General features: G+C 48.7%; 1 pseudogene; it reads left to right on the top strand.

The window, feature by feature from the left end:
* The window catches only part of LOC144152488 (uncharacterized), a 41,973-nt pseudogene extending 30,917 nt beyond the window's left edge, over positions 1-11,056 (top strand).
* Positions 11,057-15,568: the final 4,512 nt, after the last annotated feature.

The raw sequence follows: 15,568 nt of genomic DNA, 5'->3' as shown, positions 1-15,568 counted from the left end.
CGTTTGTTTGGTGGCCTTGGAGGAACACGCCGGACCAGACAACGCATTTTGTTGGTTTTTTGTGTGCTTTGTTCAGCTAATCGCACGGGCCATATTAGATTTTGTTTGCTCGTTCTCAATTTTTTTCAATTTTACATTTTTATTTCCAGGTAACCGGGTTACGGTGCTGTATTATGTTGACCTTCACAATTTCTCTATTTTGGGTGCTTACTGTTTTGATCTTACTGTTTTTTTATGCCTTATCATAAAAAGGTAAAGGAGTATGGGCCAGAAACATGCGGGGGGGAGGGGGGCAACGAGGGTGGAAGGGAGTGATGAAAACGAACCAACCTGAAATGAAATCGAGGAATCGACGGACGTCCGTCTGGTCGGGAATGACGTTGAAGTACATAATAAAGAAGACGCCGACCACAAGAGAAAATAAAACAATGACGTTTCGGCACCCCGAACGGGAGCCTTGTTCACACTAAAAGCAGAGACAGAAAGCTAAGAGTTTAAGTAGGATGAAGCACGTGTCGTATACACCTTGCGTAGGCGGGGGAAGATTGCCGTCAGTGCTGTTCAGAGTGTTTTTGTTCGTCTGTATCATTATAGATTCAAGATACAGCCTAGAGGCGAAGTCCTTCTCGGTGGCGACAGCACGTGCCTTGCTCAAGTCTATCTCATGGTTACACGATTTTGAATGTTTATACATACATACATACATACATACATACATACATACATACATACATACATACATACATACATACATACATACAGACAGACAGACAGACGGACGGACGGACGGACGGACGGACGGACGGACAAACAGATGAACTGGCGGACAGATGGACAGACAGACAGACGGACGGGCGGTCGAACAGATGAACTGGCGGACAGACGGACAGACAGACAGACGGCCGGACGGTCGAACAGATGAACAGACAGACAGACAGACAGACAGACAGACAGACAGACAGACAGACAGACGGACGGACGGACGGATGGGCGGAGGGTTGAATGCGCGTAGAAAGACCGCGTAGAAAGTCGATTGCGATGCGGCGCCGTCGTCGAAACGGTTTAATTATCAGCGCCATCCTCGGTATTGGTGCGGCGAATAGAAGGCACTCATTATGAGTCAGACGTTTATGGCAGGAGGACGCCTCGTTTCCTTAATTAAAATCTCAATGCCCGTGTTTGGTCTGGGAAAGTTAACCTTCTATCGCCGTTCCCAGACACGGAATAAAATAAAATTTTGTCCGCGTGACTATATGGTGGGACCAGCGCTTCGACGAAGCAAAAAAAAGCGCAAAAGGAAAAAAAGGTTTGGAGGGGAGGTGGCGGCAAGTATCCTATAGCCAAGCATTATTATCTAGGGGCTGTCGAGGTCGTCCGCAGTTGCAGCGATAGTACGTGGCGTCATCACTCACTGCCTGAGCACCGCACTTGGCCAACGCTGCGCTCGTACGCGACAGGTTCGCGCCTGGGCAAGGAAAACCACAGAAAGTGCGAAGTTGGCGCTCTGTTTCGGGGACACGTTTGCGGCCGCTTGTTACGGTGCAACGTAAGTAATGATGCGGGCACCAACATCCATTTGTCAGCGGTTCGGCTAATATGGACGAGGGGCTTATCCCGCTTGGGTCGATAGGAATAAAAAGGGGATAATGTCAGCCGTATCCCGCAGCAACATAAAAAAGGGGCGATGACGTCTTCTTCCATAATCGAGAGAGTATACGACGTGAGTGCCCATGAAGCGAAAGTTTGCGTGGCGTATGCACACACACCCTCTTCCTGTACGAAGTCGATTACCTGCACTGTCGAGAAGAAAATTAGTGCAATAAACTCAACTCATGGTGGCGTGAGACAGGCTTCGTAGGGCTACAGAAATGCTCCTTTTTTTTTTTTTTGAAGAGTAAAACTGTATACGGTTGAGGGCTTAACCACCATGTTCCAAGTTAACTTTCTGCATGCGCGCCTCATCGCCTGCGTTGCGTCGGCGCGTTAAACCCCACAATCAATCAACTTTCTGCACATAAAAATGTCCTCTGTGAAAGGTAGGAACATTATTTGTAGAAAGGCCTTAATTACAATTTACCAGCCAAGCTATTCAAAACGCTTTTTGACCATGGACTCATCCAGGTGCATTGCTGGAAGATGATAGCTTTATTGCATTGACAGCTTTAATGGGTTGATAGATTTATTGCAGAAAATAAGAAACCGAAAAAAATGAGAATTTTTATTCGCAAATGTTTCACCTCATGAACCAAGCGCCACTAATAACTGCGTATTTCATTGGAGCCCTCGATGCGCGAACAATTTGGAGCTTATGGCCCATCAAAACTTACAACGAAGTTTCTTAGGTGTGGATTTAGGTAAACTAGAGTAACCGAGGCAGACGTCTAGAGTATAAAGAAGTTTAAGGTGTCAGATCTACATAGTATAGGCGCCCCGATAAGCGCAGGTTAAGGTAGCAAGATAGCTGATGTCGTTTGCTAGCTACAACGATCTAGATCAGCGTTTCTTTTTTTTAACTTCACTGATTTTTGACTTGTATTAAAAAAACGAAGGTGGCTGCAGCAGCCAATATTGGCAAGTAGGCATAAAGAAAAATAAAGCCATTTTCACCAAAATCTATATCCGCACTTTTATATTTGAGCAGGACAAAGCGCCGAGTTCGCTTTTTGACATTCGCAAAGGGTGGTCTTTCATACAGACAAAAAGAATTTCATGTTCCCAGCGCCTTAGGCAATGGTAAGAAATTTGGTAAAAAAGTTTATTTCTGTCAGGCAAGATGCTTGCTCCGCAGTCATAGCTATAGCAAACACAGATCACAGACTCTCTCTCTCTCTCTCATATATATAAGGTCGGCAGTCTACAACGCCAAAGGAGGCATAGGGGTGTGGTTAGGCTCTATTTTTTACTACGGTTAATGAAGTTAAGATTTTTTTCAATATAAGGATGAAAGAAAGAAAAAAACACGCGCCCAGAGTGGGGACCGAACCCACGCCTTTCGATTTGATTTCGAATGCCTTACCAATTCGGCCGACCTATGTTTCTGTATTTCCTCAACGAGCCCCTCATTTCCTTACTATATATATATATATATATATATATATATATATATATATATATATATATATATATATATATATATATATATATATATATATATATATATATATATATATATATATATATATATATATATATATCAGGGTATCGAACCGGAGGAGCCGAACCGAACCGAAAGCCGGAACTGAACCGGTATTTTTGCCGGAACTGAACCCGAACCCGAACTGGTATTTTTTGAGCACGCTGAACCCGAACCGGAGCTGAACCAAAAAAAGAAATAACGGTTACCGGTTAATGCCGAAGCGGTTCGATCCTCCGTTGTTGATATTGCACAGTCAGTGCAAGCCTTTTTTTTACGTGCCATCAACTTCGTACCCGCTCGCGCACTTTTCCCTCCAGACAATTGAACACTATCACGCTCTATCTAACAACACGCGAAATGAATGAGCACCAATGTAGCAATGGTCTGTTGCTGCTGGAAGCGCGAGCGTAGTGCAAGCTGACCAAACGAAATCTCATTCTCGGCAGCTTGCAGGGGATATAAAGCAACTTCGCCCTTCCCTAGCTGCGACTTTATTGGAGCAATCACTCTGCAGGAGTGCTCCACTGCGCAACAGCGAAAGCCCACACCCGATGTGTGCAAACTTTTTGCATTCCGTAATTTGTTTAAAAGGTCCGACACCTGCCAATTGTTAATACTTGACAAGTGTGACCGCAGGAGCTGCTCAGTGGCAAAGCCGTTTGCTGCTGATGCAGTTTTGTCTCTTTCAGATCTGCTTTTTTTCGAAGGTGCACTTGTGCTGACTGCCAAAGTCGCTACATTACTTCTACTGCTACTCGCTCTGGAGGGGAGTACTGCTGTGGACGAATTAAAGAGCGTCTGCCCAAAAACGTCCCATCTCATGCTCCGCGCGTCGAATTTCCCTTTCATTTTGTAACAGCATAATCTGTTATTTGTAACAACATAATCTGTTATAAGATTCCGCAATGTAGCACACGGAACGATGGCCGGGGGTCAGGCGGTACGATGACATACTGATTGTAATGCACACATCCGGTATAGCTATCGCAAAAGGAATAGCAGTGGTCAGAGCAATAATGCAGTGACTGAGCGTTAACTAAAGCTTACTTTTAACAAAAGTGTGGCACCACATTCGATAAGGTGACAGCTAACAAATTATTCAGGGTGACCAAATAATCTAATTCATTTGTAGTATTTATGTGCCTGTTGTACGATTTTTCGTTTTTGTTACAAATATAAAAAATGTGCGCCATTGGTTTTAAGCGCTGGTACGCAGGCCTAAATTTAAGGCTTCAAGGTTAGCGTGATGGGCGATTCCATAGCGACGATTGCGACTTCAACAAAAAAGGAAAGACAGAAAATATATCCCACCATCATTTCTCTTGGCGGTGGCTTTATGAATAGCTAGGACAACATGAAGTCTGGTCGAGAAACTAGGTGGTAAATCGTCGATACATCATCTGTTTTAAATGCAGGGCATTTCTTTAACTCACGATGTTATGCGTCCGTAACTCCGCGTCCGCAGCCAGCCAGCACGTGCGCCCCTCCCCCGCTCCTCCTCGCTCTCAACAACAGGTGTGGGCGCGCATGCGCGTGCTCCGGCGCTGAAAGAGGCGTTGCAGCAGCAGGTGCTACCTCATCTCCCTCTACTGCGCGCGCTACGAATATACTCGTTGCCCGAGCGAAGGATCCGCGGCCCGACGTTGACGTTTGGCCGCGGCTTCTCGTGCACGAAGTTCGGCGTCGGCAGCGCGCTTCAGACGCTTGCGTTCGGCGTCGGCAGCGCGCCGTCTCGCCGCCGTCGATGAAGAGGATGGCACGATGTCTTAAACTGGTACTGCAATGCTGACGTTGGCTCGCGTCGCGGTACTGGTTGAAGGTGTTGCTTCCATCGCTTATGAACTTCGACGATGGCGCACTGCCCTCCCGAGAGGGATAATAAGAAAGAAAAGAAAAGAAAGCAAAAAATAATAATAAAGATCCAACCGATTGCCCCGCAGAGAGGGTGGGGTGCAAACGATGGCAATAAATAACACGTTACGTACTTACGTCTCTCTCTCTCTCTCTCTCTCTCTCTCTCTCTCTCTCTCTCTCTCTCTCTCTCTCTCTCTCTCTCTCGTCTCGCAACCCAACTACCCAACCCCTACGACAACAACTACAACTACCACCGCCAACTACCACAACCTACGCCACGTGACCACCCCCAATGCTCTGCATTTACTCGTGTCCCTCGCGCGGGGGCATGCGACGGAGGTTTTTTCTAATATGTCGTATTTCTAATATCTCGTAATCGTTTAAAGTGTGCTTTGCAATTGTGCCATTGCCCTTGGGGAACAGCAGCATTTTGAATTTTTGTCTGTATTTTGATTTGACTGTTGTTTTAAACTACTAAATGTTTTTTTCTAATTTGAGTGATAATTGAGCTCATCGAACCGGTTCGTGAACCGGTTCAAGCTCCCAAACCGGTTCGCGAACCGGTTCGGTACGCGATTTTGTGGAGCCGGAACTGAACCGGAACGAAATGATTTCGCCTGAACCAGAACCGTAACCGAACCAGTATTTTTTATATATATATTCCCCGAACCACCACGCGTTGTCTACCGGCGTAACAAGAATTTAGGTGACTTTCTTACTAACTCTCGTATCAACCGACCGGCAACTACTGGCTGCATGCCCTGCAATAAACCCCGATGTAAAGTATGCCCACACATGACCACTACACAGCGCGCCACCAGCACGGCTTCAGACTACTACGTAAATATAAAAGGTAACTTTAACTGTGACTCCGCTAATGTCGTATATCTTCTAGAGTGCACTGTTTGTAGGCAACAATATATCGGCCAAACTGAAACGCCCTTCCGAATACGGTTCAATAATCACCGCTCTCATGCAAAAAGCTGCCCTTATTTGCCCCTGTCAAGACATAAGAACAGTCCCGGGCATGCATTTGAACATCTTAAAGCAACGATTTTAGAATCCGCCTTCAAAACGCCCCACGACCGCGAGGTTCGGGAATCTTATCTCATTTATAAGTTTGGGTCAGCCACACTTGGAATTAATGAAAGTTACGGAAAACTAACGTGCTTATCCCTCGATTAAAATTAGCGGCTTCATAATTTTTTTCATTTTTCCTACCCTCGAGTTTCCCATCAGAATTCGCAGAAACTCTCCTAATACAGCAGCTTTATTAGCCTAATGCGGCTCAACAATGCCATTTGTCCTGGGGAAGGAGGCCTCGTTCCCACCACCACTTAAAGGGACCCAGAAAAGCCTTCTGTAAAAGTTACAAAAGGCCTGTATTGTCACGTAGCACCAATATAGCGATGCAATGCCGTTGGAATTATTGATCTACATTCAGTATTAGCTGCGCCAGAAGCAATTAAATGCACCTCTCCCCACTTGCCGATCGTCTCCTCCTCCCTCTCTGCCTCCTTCAAAGCAGCTAGCTACATTCCTGCGCCTAGGCTCGCGTCAATCACTGCGGACCCGCCTTTGCCGCCTTTGCCTCGGGATCGCTCAGGAAGGAGGAAGAGCGACCGGAAGCCAATGGCAGTGACGCCGCCGGCGGCCGACCTTGCCGGCGATTGGGCGAATCAGGGAGCGCCTTCGCCGTTGCGTCAGCAGCGATCGCCGTTGCGTCACCCGCGGTCGCCGTTGCGTCAGCCGCGGTCGGCTCGCTGCGGCGTCGCGCTCATCGGCTGAGAAAGGCGATCTTCAAAAATTGTTTACAAATTATCTGTACAACGTATGGGGCTCACACTTGGCTCAAAAATCCCCCGTTATGTGTTCTACCACCTGAATGCATTTGATTGCCACCTTCACAAAGCTTTTCGGGGTCCCTTAAGAATGTTTAACTCTTTGTGATCTATTCATGTTTAACCTTTTGTGACCCTACCTATTTCCTGTTCAGTTGCTAGCTTCTGTGAAATGCTCTTTTGTGCCCCCTATCTATTCTCTTCATCCGCGGGGGGCACACCCATCTTCGCTTCTGCCCGAACCAGTCTCCCCAGCCACTGAATACCTTACTGTATACTCTTCCCTTTCTTTTCAAACCGCGGTTGTCCAGTTTCCCGCATTGTCTGAACTTGCAGCCCGCGCGGAATACGTTGACCCGTCATGGTGCAACCTTGAACGCTGCATTGTTAACACGACCCCTTTTCTCTCTCTCGCTCCCCCCCCCCCCCTTTTATTTTTTTTTTTGGTTTGTTGTTGTTGTAACATAGGCGTAGCCCGACTGTATGCACACTCTCCATTTCCGAAACATTTTCCGCTCCTTCTCACAGTTTTCTGCAAACCTATATAAGAAATGTGTTCGAAATGTTTGCGACAGCAAAATCATGTAACTTTACTCTGATGAAGGCAAGTCCCGTTGCCGCTACGTAAGTAAACCTCCTTGTTTGGTATTGTTCTTGCTGTGTATCCGACTCTTTACTTATACTATTTCTGCGCGCTTTGTGAGTTTATCTTTCTCTAGATTTATATATAATTATATGTATATATATATATATATATATATATATATATATATATATATATATATATATATATATATATATATATATATATATATATATATATATATATATATATACCGAAAGAAATGCGGGCAGTCTACAACGCCAAAGAAGGCATAGGGGAATGGTTGGACTCTATATATATATATTTTTACCGTTAGTGAAATTATATATTTTTTTTCATATTAATTGAAGCGAGAAAGAAAGAAAGAAAGAAAGAAAAACACGCGCCCAGAGTGGGGACCGAACCCACGCCTTTCGATTAGATCTCGAATGCCTTACCAATTCGGCTATCTGGGCGACTGTGTTCTGCTTCACTTTATTTATATTTACTACAACTGTATCTGACTACAACTGTATTTACTACAACTGTATATATATATATATATATATATATATATATATATATATATATATATATATATATTGCTAGAAGAATTGCTGTGGCTCTTGTGAACAAATGTGAAGTGTACGTGTATACGTGTGCCTCCGTCCGGGATTGTACGATATTGGTCCGTCTTTTCCTCACGGCGCTCCGCTCATTATAAACCACGGGAGAGGTGACACGCCACTCATGAAGCGCTGACGTCGCTCAGGCGGAGCCAAATCCCGGTACGCTGACTCCTCCGGGTCCGCGACGAACGCAGTGTGAACGAATCGCACTCAGCTCGCACTCGCACTCGCACCCAGCGGCTCGCACTCGCACGCGCGCACCCAGCGGCTCAGCATCGACCGTCCCCCGTCTATTACCATGCCGACCTGATGCCTCCACAATGTACGTCCTTTGCGAAGAAATTGATTCCGTCTGCCTCCACTGCCGTCGTCACAGTAACGAACGGTGGGGAGGCCAATTTGGAGAATAGCTTTCGTCGCTGAGGACTTCCTTCGCGGTTCCATGTCTCGATGTCTTTTGGGGAAACGGGCCATTGTCATGTAGATGAACTGCGGGCGCTCCAGAGCTCTATTTGGGGATCGGGTCACGTCCAGTGCTAGGTACAAGTGTCTCCCCTCTCAGGTGCGTGTCTGTTTATTTTTGTGGTGGTTAATGCATACAAGAAAAAAAGGCGCGTTCCCGTTCAGGGGGGTGCAGGATAATAGTATTCGATTAAATTCCCCTCCCCCAAAACGTTGGTACAAAATAAAGCTGAACAGGACGACAGAAGAAAAAATTGTGAGCAATTTACAAAACGCCTACTGGCAAGATCTGCTAACGCGATCAATTAAAATATTACCCAAATGGTCTCTTGAGAGTTATTTAAATGATGCGTAAGGGTTTGCTTGTGTTGTCCACCCCGTCGCGCTCAAGCGAAGTGGCATGCGTCTTGTTCACATCGACCGGAACGACCCCAATTTGGCCCAGGATGACAAACTGTCCGCCGTGCATTAACCGCTTTACGGACATGGAGGGGATCACGGACACTGAAACGGCGCTCGCTGATTGCATTCAACGGCGGGACACGAGCAGGCCGCGACGAGGAACCCGCTGCTGCAAGAGAGGCGAGCAGTTCTGCCGTCGCGTGGCACTGAACTTTTGTGCGTGGAGCGCAGTGACGTCTTTCGCGGGGAGCGTGATTCCAAACGCTTCGCTGCACAGAGCACCCACGTGAAATGTGTGATGTCACAGCGCGCGCTATTCTTTTGAGCGCGTGCTAATACGAGCCCACCGTTCGGACTCTGTGGAAGAATGGTCGCGTTTTAAATGCAGAGCATTTCTTTAACTCGCATGTAGCGTCCGCCGTCCGTCCGCAACAGCTCAGCGCACAGGCGCGCCCTCTCCCCCACTCCTCCTCTCCCGCATCACGCTACCCTCCTCGCTCTCAACAACAGGTCCGCACCCCTCCCCCTACACTATATAAAAAAATAATAATTACCGGCGCCAGGTTTCGATCCCACGACTCTGCGGGAGGAACGCAAGGTACATGGTGCTCTACCCACTGCGCCACAAAGCCGACACAGAATGGAAGGCTACGAACGCGCCTTATATCCTTGACTCATTCAAACTACGTCAAGAAGCTGCTGATACAACGCATTCACTACCTGTGGGCGGAACGCGAGGTACATGCTGCTCTTCCCACTGCGCCACAAAACCGACACAGAACCAACACCAACACCACGGAACCCCACTATGCTCTGCATTTACACGTGTCCCTCGCGCGGGGGCATGTGACGGAGGATTTTTTGTTGTTCTCCACAAGCATGGATAAATCGGCCCTTGATCGAGGCACTGCGACGGCTTCTGCCAGCAGTAATGTGTACCGTGCACCACTGCCCCGCCTACCTTCCGGTAATCTCGTTCAAGATTCTGTTTTCCTTCACGCGGACCTCGAAGGGCGTCCATACCGGGCCAAAACTTCAGAGATGATCTCAGAGGAATGATATCAGAGGAGCTGTAGATCCCAATGAGATCAGCGCTATAGGACGATTTCAGGTGTCTCACGTTTGGAGGGTCACGTGCCGTTCTTCGTCTGCAAAAGCGAAACTTGTGGCCACCGGTGAAATACTTCTGAAAGACGTCGCTGTGTTGGGATTGACCCGGGACAAAATAAGTCCGCGTGGAGCTTCTCTGGCTCCCTGAACGCCTAGTAGTTGCCGACGTGCGTGAAACACTGCAGCCTTACGGCAAAGTAAAGCCTATATCGGGAGAAAAGTGGAGAGTTCCTGGGATGGAAAATATGCAGACACTTAACCGTGACGTTGTACTGGCCCTTGCTGACGGGGTGGCTATCGGCGATATTCCCCATCAGCTGTTCGTCAACGGCGTACAGTGTCTTGTTCTCATTCCCGGATGACCGCCTTTGTGTTTGCGCTGCAACCGGGTTGGCCACATTCAACGCCAGTGCCACACGCCCAGGTTAGGGGACTGCCACCGGTTCGGACATTCGGCTGATGAATGTGTAGTTACTTATGCAGAAAAACTCCGGCGGGGCCAGCGTCCTCCTGACGAAGTTTTGCAGGAGCATTTGGTCGACGCCACAGAGGCCCTTGATGCGGCAGGTGAACTTGCGACTGCTTCGGTAGTCCGCTCCAGCGGCTCACCTTCAACGTCTGCAGTTAATGGCTGCTCGAGCAATGCTGCACCAGACGTAAGGGCTGCCTTCGGGCCCCAGGTGACATCAGAGGCGTTCATTTCATCTTTGGAGCCTGTGCCAGCGGAGCCCATCGTGCGACCTACTCCAGAGTGCCCATCCTCGCACGAGCCGGAGGAGTCGGCTTGTTCTACGGTTACTGAAGTTGAAGTGCCGGCGAACGGGAAATCTCCTGGGCAGACAGTGGCACCTTCCACGTCTCAAAGTTCGGACCTCTGCCGCCCTAGCCCAGCACCAAAGCGCCCGGCTTCCTTTTCCCTGGGACACTCCGTAGATGGCGGGCTTTCAAGGTCTCAGGATCAGCACCCACGACGGAAGGCGGCCAGGAAAAAGAGACGGCGTTCCCGATCGTGCTCGACACGGTCCGGGGCCAGTTCTAGTGATTCACCTTGTTCCAGTCCCGCGAGAGAATCCGTGGACACGTGAAACTACCATCCGCTCCATGGTGATCTACCACAGATTAAGCTCCGCAACACTCAATATAAACGGTTTACGCTCCTGGCAGAAACAGATACAACTGCGCCGATTGCTTTCCCGAACTGACTTGCCCTTAGCTGCAGTACAAGAACCAAAACCGGGTAGTGATGACGTGATAGAAAGACATTTACGGCCCTTCCTTTCTGATCACGAGGTAATTGTCACGCATTCAGTTGGCCTGTCGGCAGGCTGTCTCTCGTTTCTAAAGGAATTGCCCTACTCTGCCCTCACATATCAGATGTAGAGGGACGGATCATCTGTTGCGATTTCTTGCTGTACGGTGTACCGTGGCGATTAATCAGTGTCTATGCGTTCAACGATAGTAGCCAACGAGCTAGTTTGTTCAAAACTGTGGATCATTTTTTGAAGTGTGACCGGGCGGTTGTATTCATGGGGGACTTTAATTGCGTCTGTGTACCATATGATCGCGACAAGCCTCTACCATCTAAAGATGGGAGCACTGAGGTTTTGTCATCCGTCATTGAGGCTTCTGGGCTAGAGGACACGTGGTTAACAGTACGAACGGCTTCTTTATACACACATTTTCAAGGGCTCTCCCATGCTCGACTTGACAGGATTTACATTTCCTCTGCGCTCCTTTCCGACCGTCCTGTATGTGACGTCAAACCCATTTCTTTCTAAGATGATTGCCTTGTCCTTGTGAGTTTGCGCGGAGGTGGTCGCAGTACTTTCAGACCCCAATGGCTTCTATGGAAACTTAATTCGTCTTTTTTACGGGACGAGGGCTCTTATGGCCACGTTCGGGAAACATTGCAGGCATGCCTTTCCATGCACTTCTCTTTACTTGCAGCATGGGAGCTGTTCAAGCAGGAATTCGGGGCATAGCGATCGAGTGTGGGTCGATTAATGCTTTCTACATGCATTACCAGAAGAAATCATTGCTTAAAAGCCTATATAACCTCCATAAAATTGAAAGCGATATGCCTGGCACTTATGTGGAAGCAATTGCTACCGCAAAGTGTCAGTTTCAGGAGTTTGATGCGCACCGATATCGTGGAGCACGTGTTCGGTGCCGGAACAATCGCGCTATGCACTCTGAGAGTCCGACACGCCAGGCTATACTTGACGAGCGCCACCACGGTGTTACTAAGTTGATCCCGGATATAAATTCAAACGATGTTCTTTTACTAGCACGGAAATGGTTCCGTCTGAATTTGAAAACTATTATAAGTAACTATTCAGCGGTGCCTCTGATCCCATTGATAGTAACCTTTTCCGACATTTTGTCTCCCTAGTAGACCCATTGACAGATGACGACAGTTCCATTATAAGTGGCCCTATTACCCTAGAAGAGATTGAGGCCGCAGTCGATCAGCCTCTGGTCTCCGAAACCCCTGGCGCCGATGAACTGCCACGAGAGGTTTACAAGTCTTTTAAGTCTATTTTATGTCCAGTTCTTTTTGGAGTTTTTGAATGCTGCTGGATGTTAATTCTCTTCCGCCGTCACTCACTAAAAACCATACAGTGCTAATTCCGAAAAGTAAAGACCGTGAAAATTTGTGATCTATGGATAGCTACAGACCGATCACTCTGACCAATGTTGACTACAAAATTTTCGCGAAGATATTGCCGCGAACCATATACGGGTTTGTTTATTTATCGTTTGTTTTTAATGCCCGGCCGCGCCCGGATCTGTTATCTGTGTCCCATGCGAAGCGCGTGTTCCATTCTTTATTTTTATGCCGCACGGGCTATCTCATTCAGATAAGCAGAGTGTTTCGCCCTAACGCCGCTAGCCCAGAATAATCTTCTGTGATCTACAATGTTCTGGATGGGAATGAACGGTTCCAGAAACTCTGGCGCCGAAAGATAAAAGCCTGCACAGCAGACGCCGCGGCATTCGATTCTGCGACGCTCGCCGACGCAAGTCACTTTGTTGACCGCTGCTTCGCCGCCTCTGTATTCTTTTGGTTACGGCTCGTGTGTCCGTAATCAGTTGCTTTACCCACTTTTGGAGATCTAATGGGTTATATGATACCGGTGTTTCTTTGTGAGCTTCTCGACAACTCCTGAACTCGTCCCAGTTTGTGAGGTGCTGCTGTCGGGGGTGAGTTCTAATGGTGTGGGCAAGGGTAAGATCAGTTTGGATGATGAAAGGATCACTTCCAAGGGTGCTATCAGTGATGCTCCATCTGGCGTTTTTCACATGGAGTGTAAAGGTGAGATCTGGAGTGGAATCTTTTTGAGCACTGTTGCCAATCCGGGTTGGAGAATTGGGGTCTGATTCTAATGTAAAATGGTGGATCTGCGCCTGGTCCCAAAGGTCTCTTCCCTTTTTTGTGCATTTGGAATAACACCACGCCGTATGCGGTGCATTAAAGTCACCCAGAACAATTAGGGAATTGGGGCCGGCTTCTCTCCTGGCCAGGGAAAACAGAAGATTGAATCTGTGATTCTGCGACCGTGGGTTACTACATACGTTCAGTAAGAAAAGTTTATTACCTCCCCTTTTTATGGGAAGTACCGTGATCAGATCATGGGGGATTTCTACACTATCGAATTGGGTTCTGTGCGCGGGGATGTTTCTTTGGATTAGTACGGCTGTTTTCGGATTCGCTTCATTTTGGAATGCTTTGTAACCGGTAAGTTTAACTGCTTTGCCTGGCTCCTGGAGGGCTATAATGTCTGGGGGGGGGGGGGGGGGGGGGGTTCAACCAACTGGATGTGTAACTGCAAGTTGCTTCGTTTTCTACTAAAGCCCCTACAGTTCCATTGCCAGACTCGGACGGCCGCGGAGTTACTATTCGAGGCCTGGTTCATATTGGGTGCCAATTTGGGGAACGTGCCCAGACAGGTTGTTGACACTTTTGAGAACCTCTCCTATGTACGCGAGCAGTTCAGCACGGAGGTTATCTATGCTACCTTGGAGATTGGATTGAATAGTTAACATATTAGCCTGCAGTGTTTGGTGGTGTTGCTGAAGCTCAACAAATTCGTTTTTCTGCTCGTGTAAGAGCTTCCAGGTTGACGAGACGCTTGATTCAAGGGCAGTGATTCTCTTATCATGCTGCTCGTCATGCGTGGCGTTCTCAGCTGCGGCTTGGGATGTCTCACCGACTGCCCTGCGTTTGTTTGCGGGGGGGCTTGTGTTCGGTTCTTCTAGAGTGCGGGTTTCCATTTGCGATTTCAGGGCTTTGTTTTCCTGGCGCAAAGCGAAATTCTCTTGTCTGAGCAGGTTAATCTCCGCCCTGATGCTAGCGAGCTCTCTTATTAGGTCAGGGGAGAGAGGGGAGGAGGGGGGTTGGTGCAGGGAGGATGAGCAGTGCGAGGGAGCACTAGAGCCGCCCACCTTTTTGTCGCCGCTCGGCTGCCTGTCTTGGAATGTTTGAATGGGCGGTTTCTTGGGGATTTGGGGTCCTCCAGGTGATTTCTTTTGGCTGGAAGGCGGTTGGTGACCGGTGGCAGGGCGTTTCCCTCCTCTGGGTTCTTTGGGTGGTTCTTGCTTGGAGGGTTGGGCGTCCTGCTGGTCTTTCTCGGGGTTGCAAGCTTGAGCGTAGGTTTGGGGGCGTCTGCGGGGTTGGAAGCGGCGGGGACAGTCCGTGGCACCGGTGATGTGTGGGCCTTCACAAACGATGCATTTGGGGAGACACGGGTGGTTGTCGTCGGGGTTAGGGGTTCCCCACTTAGGGCACCTTGAGGGTGGCTTCGCATTGGGGCATACGTCTTGGCGGTGCCCCGGCTGCCAGCACGCGGTGCAGGCCTCCGTTTTCCGGCGGAAGGGCTTGCAGCGGTACATCGCGGCTCTATAACGGACCCAGAAGGGTACCCGGGTCCCATTAAACAGGATCTGAGCGTTATTGGAGGTGCCGAGCCGTTTCGCAGCGAGGATCTGCAGATCGGGATTGTAGTCGCTCACGCTTCGGAAAACCTCTTCGGGTGTGTCGTCTTCGGGGATATTGAAAATTACTCCAGTTGCCGTGTTGGCGGGAGCGGAAACATGTGCAACGACTTCTTACTGCTGTCCCTTGAATGGGAGAGATTGGATGGCAGAGTATTTTTGAGCGCGTTCTTCCGAGGGGGTACTTATCAACAGGTAATTGGCCACGTGTTGGACCCGTATTTGGTCTACAGGGTTCTGCGGGAGGTTGGCTTTTTGAAAAATGGCATCCGCAAGAGAGGCTTGAGCCACTGACCTGAGATCCAGTCCCCCTCTCGGACGGAGAACGATCTTGATGTCAGTCTCGGGAAGTGGCCGCGCAGAGCGGTTGCGAGCGTCGCGGTGGACTTGCTGGTTGTTCGAGGTGGGGGCTTGAAAGGAACCGTTCGCGGCGTCGAGGTAAATTCGTTGTCGGCGGCGAATGTCCGTCCAGCCGCATTGGTTGAGCTCGGCGGGATCGATGTTTTCTCCAGCTACGACGACTTCCATAGCCGCGGTGGTTGTGGGGAGCTAGGCC

The sequence above is a fragment of the Haemaphysalis longicornis genome, unplaced genomic scaffold (assembly GCF_048455015.1).
Source record: "Haemaphysalis longicornis isolate Haplotype H1 unplaced genomic scaffold, Haemaphysalis longicornis Haplotype H1 scaffold_9, whole genome shotgun sequence".
Taxonomy (NCBI): Eukaryota; Metazoa; Arthropoda; class Arachnida; order Ixodida; family Ixodidae; genus Haemaphysalis; species Haemaphysalis longicornis.
Note: the sequence above shows the minus strand (reverse complement) of the source record. Positions and strands in the feature narration are given on the sequence as shown.